The following is a 4,743-nucleotide window of genomic DNA, read 5'->3' as shown; positions in this document are numbered from 1 at the left end:
ACAGAGACACAGCTGTGGCACTGCCTAGAGGACTAAGTATGAGGAATTACCCCTGGGACCACAGAAACAGTTCTAGCACTGTCTACAGGACTGAGAATGGGGAATTACCAGTGGGACCAGAGAAACAGATAGCAGAACTGTCTAGAAAACTTAGAATGAGGAATTACCATGGGACCGGAGAAGTAGCTAGCAGCACTGCCAGAGGACTTAGAATGAGGATTTGCCAATGGGATCAGAGAAGCAGCCTGCAGCACTTCCACAAGAACAACCAACACCTGAAATCTTTGGTGCCTCAGTGCTAAATGCGGTGTTTTCACAACGACTGCCACACAATAACACTCACCTGAATGTGTCACACAGCAACACAACATACACAACAACATGGATCCCATATGCAAGTGGCACACAAACAGACACAACCACACCATCCACTCCAGCTCCCTCCATATCAAACAAACAATCCATACATGCACACATACACATACTGACTCACATACACAACAGAGAGCAAAAACCTATCCCCTTGCAATGTGCAAACATGGACACTGTGGTCCAGTGTGAATGTACCATCATTGTGGTGCCAGCATTAGTTTGGCAATGAATGATGACACCACAATGACAGTTGTGTATGGGTGTGATAAGTGTTGCGCCTGTGTGTCCCCAGCAATGTTTGACACCATTGTGCACTCCACATGTGCATGTCACAGTAATTAAAAACATTACTGTGACAAGTATATGTCAGCAGAAGCCTTGATATCCCATGCACTGCCCACCCAACATACCTTGGCAATGTGGTATCCTTACCTTTGAGTCCAGCAACGGGGGTTGTGTTTTCTCCGTGGGTCAGTGGCAGCAGCGACAGCAGGTGTTGTGAAGTCATGTCCAGTCGAAAACGGGGGTGAAATGGGTAAAAAAGGTGAGTTTTGACCCTCTTTCTCCCCAGTCTGCCAATTTAGACATGGAGGTCAGACTGCCATTTTTTTCTTGGCAGTAAGGCACATCCAAATCTGCATGGCGGGAAGGGTGTCTGGGGTTCCGCCATCAGCCACTTTTCCCTAATGCGGCGTCTATGCTGGCAGTGTTTCTTGACGGAGATAATTGTTCAAATGCGGGCTTTTATGAATGGGACTGCCAACACCTAAATATGGATGGAGGACCGTTGCAGCTGCTGATGGGCTTTCAGTCAAAGAGTCAATGGCTGTACCGTTATCGCCAAGATGAAAATCAGGCCCTAAGTTTAGACTTTCTATACCTAACTCCACATATATGTACCTATGTGGCACATATATCTTCAAGGTACATAGATGCGGAGTTAGGAATAGTGAATTTATACTTCCCTATATGCACTTACTTTTCAATATTTAGTCCTTTGATATTCTGTCCTCTGTATCTTGCTATTATTGGTGTCGATATTCAGTAGTGCAACCTCTGAAACTATTTCCAATGGTGATAGAACTTCACAGAGCGTTTCCAGTTGTCTGAACTCCTTTTAAAGACCTACAACCCAAAACACTTTAAAACACTAACAACTTTGTTTAATATATAACTAACTGACTACATTGAAGTTGCTTTTAATAAAAACTAATGGAATGATGGAATAGACTTAGGGATGTTTTTTAATGTTCAACAGAATCGAAAGGAGAAAGGAGACATTCTAGAATGCTTTCGATTTAACCATCTCCATGAAGAATTTAATTTTGCAACTGATGAAGAGATACAAAAATGCAGGCGTTTCCAGCTGCTGATGCACAGAAACTCCCAGCAACTAGACCCAACTTGGCTTCAACAAATCCCACTGTATGACAGCGAAATGCCAGAGTCACTCATTCAGGTATGTGATATTTGTTACATACAATGGCCAATGTAATTTTACATACCAAACCACTTCTTCAAGGGGGGTGAGGAATTGTAAATCCTACAACAGGAATACTATTAATGGACAGTAAAATGGGTCCATACAACAAACTTACCACTGTTTTATGAAAGCACCACCAGTGATCCAGAATAATGCTGTTGGTTATCCCTCTGCGGTAAGAAGTAGTTGAGACCCACTCGCTTAAGGTGGCTGCGATTAGAGACTCTCCAACACATCACATATACATCTGGTGTGGATACAATGTGTCCTACTGTGGCCAGCCTGCAGCAGTGTGAAGGATCTGACCATGAAAGGACAGTCCCTTTTCTGATGGTGGTCATCATACGTTGGCTATGTGGTCTGCATTAGGAATAGAATGATGGAATGGGCGAGAGTTTGAACAAGCTTTATTTGCATGGGACATGTCCTGACACAGATTAGGTAAACTGGTGGTGAGAACTCTGCTGGGAAGTGTTCTAAAACTCAAGATGATATAGTAACACAAGGATATACCAAATGGGAAGGTTGTTGACCCTTTTCAAAACAAAGGGATTGGGTCTCATAAGATGCCAATAATATAAAGAAGACCTCAGATTTGTCAATAAATACACTGTATGATGTGTTGAATTCATCTGTGTATTTGCAAACTCTGATGTTATGAGAGATTAAGCTTGTGGTTTCTTTAGATCATCGTGAATCACTGGAAGTGATAGGCTATTGACCAACATGCCTCATCTCAGGCAACAAAAAATGAGTAGATTCAGCTACCTCACTGAAGTGTCTTGCATGATTTAGAAGGGAGCCTTTCTGGCTCCCAGAGAACTCCGTATCAATGTGTGACGCAATTGGTAGAATAGAATGCATGAGAGCTTACTTTAAAATGTTGGTGTTCACAGGTACACGCAGAGGAATAAAGACATGATTTACAGCTTTGTGTATGGCCTAGTCATTCAGCTGGTAACAGGCTGGGGAAGATTATACAACTGGTGTCAAGATAGGGGATGAGTAACCCGAAGAAGAGAGTGTTCTCCTAGAGAGTTTGCCATGGTCCAAGCAAACTACTTGTGCATGCCATGTTTGCCTTCATCAAAGTGCTGAGTTGATGGTTGGCGTATGTGGAGTCAAAGCGCAACTCCAGCTACAGTGAAGTGTGTGAATGGTAAGGGAGCTTCACGGAAAAGTCCACGCATTGTTAGACAAGAAACTACGACCAAGGTATTACTAAAAGTTACTGCACTGCCACGCAAAATAAAGTTACACAATATATGTAGTGTTAGTGTTGAAAGAGAATTCAACCAGGTTTACAAAGTGCAATTAAAGATAGCTATCAAATATCAAATAGCACTAAAAGTGGATTAACCAGGTGTAAAACAATACAAAGTAAAGTATAAAAGGAATAAAATAAAGGACCTACCGAGCCTGCTAAAGAGAGTCTCTGCATCACGGGCGGCACTGGGCTCAAGAAGAAGCACAAGGGATGTACTAAAGGAGCAGTCCATATTTACAGTGGCCAGAAACTTGGCAGAAGGCTGTTCTGCCGATGGAGCTCATCAAGGATGACCCCGAGGCCAGCCCATTGCAGGGCCATGGCCAGGGCATGAATGGAACAAATCCTGATTTCCAGTCAGAGAGGCCATGGAAAGTGCTACTCTCAATATCAGTAAGTTCAACACTGTTTTACAATGCTGTTGCCTTCCTCAAACCACCACTACCATTTGACACTTCTAAAAAGCAAAATATTGGCAATGGTTAGACTGCATGGACAGAGGCATTTGAGGATTTCATCGATGGACCTGAAGAGACTGATAACAGGAAGATTATCAAATATCTCAAAAATCTTGCTGGTGAAATCAGTCATAAAGAAAATGCCGAGAGCTGACGAAGATGTCACACACTCGCAGACTGAAAATGTGTTGAATCTCAAGTTCAATCCAGTACCAAATGTCGATTATGAATGATATGTTGTCACTCAAGAATGTCACAGAGTTGGCAAAACAATTGCTTAATTTGTGTAAACACTTGACACACTCATCAAACACTGTAAGTTCAATTAATTTAATATTGAAGAAGCTATGCATCTTAGAGTGACCGATGGATGCTTGTCCGATCCATTCAGAAGATGAATGTTCAGAGAAACTCTTTGTCTGAAGCCAGGGTTGATGGCTGCCGGAACTGAGGAACATCCTGAAAAACAAGCTGCCGACATGGAGGCCAGAGGTGCCCAGGGCGAGTCAGTCATGAGTGTGAAAAGTAATTCGAAACAAAAGTCTGAAGGACACAAAGTGATGTCTACCCACAAAAAGAAGTTGTGTTTCAGATGTGGATTTGTGTTTCCACATGAAGGAAAGTGTCCCGCCATTGGTCAGATATTCAAAGGCTGTGGTAAAGAGAACCATTTTGTGATGATGTGTAGAGCGAAAGAAAAAGTAAGTGCATCACATGCGAAGGCAAAATAAAACACCTTTACATGCTCGCCCACAAGGCCGAGCAACAACATCAGATGAGGTGAATAGATACTGAATGAAGTTGATCTTCATCCAAATCATCATCAAACAGTTCGTCGGCCTGAATAATAAGTGAAAGTGAAAAAAGTGATTGTGCCATGTCAATGCTTACTTCAGAAAAACGTGCACATGTCGGACTAGTTGCCTGTGAGGAGAAAAGTCAGTCAAAGAAAAGTCAACATGTCAAAATAAAGAAATCGTACAAACCCTGTCTGAAGATTACACTGAAAATAAACACATGCTCAATACCTTTCATTAGCGATAGTGGTGCTTCCATAAATAGAATATCTAAAGAAAGTACAATGAGCTCTCTCCATTACCGTGGCTTATGCCCTCAAAGGCCAAAGTATACACTTGGGCTGCGTCAACACCCATGAAGTGTAA

Source organism: Pleurodeles waltl, chromosome 6 (assembly GCF_031143425.1).
Source record: "Pleurodeles waltl isolate 20211129_DDA chromosome 6, aPleWal1.hap1.20221129, whole genome shotgun sequence".
NCBI lineage: Eukaryota > Metazoa > Chordata > Amphibia > Caudata > Salamandridae > Pleurodeles > Pleurodeles waltl.
The sequence above is the reverse complement of the archived record's forward strand: the minus strand, read 5'-3'. Positions refer to the sequence as shown.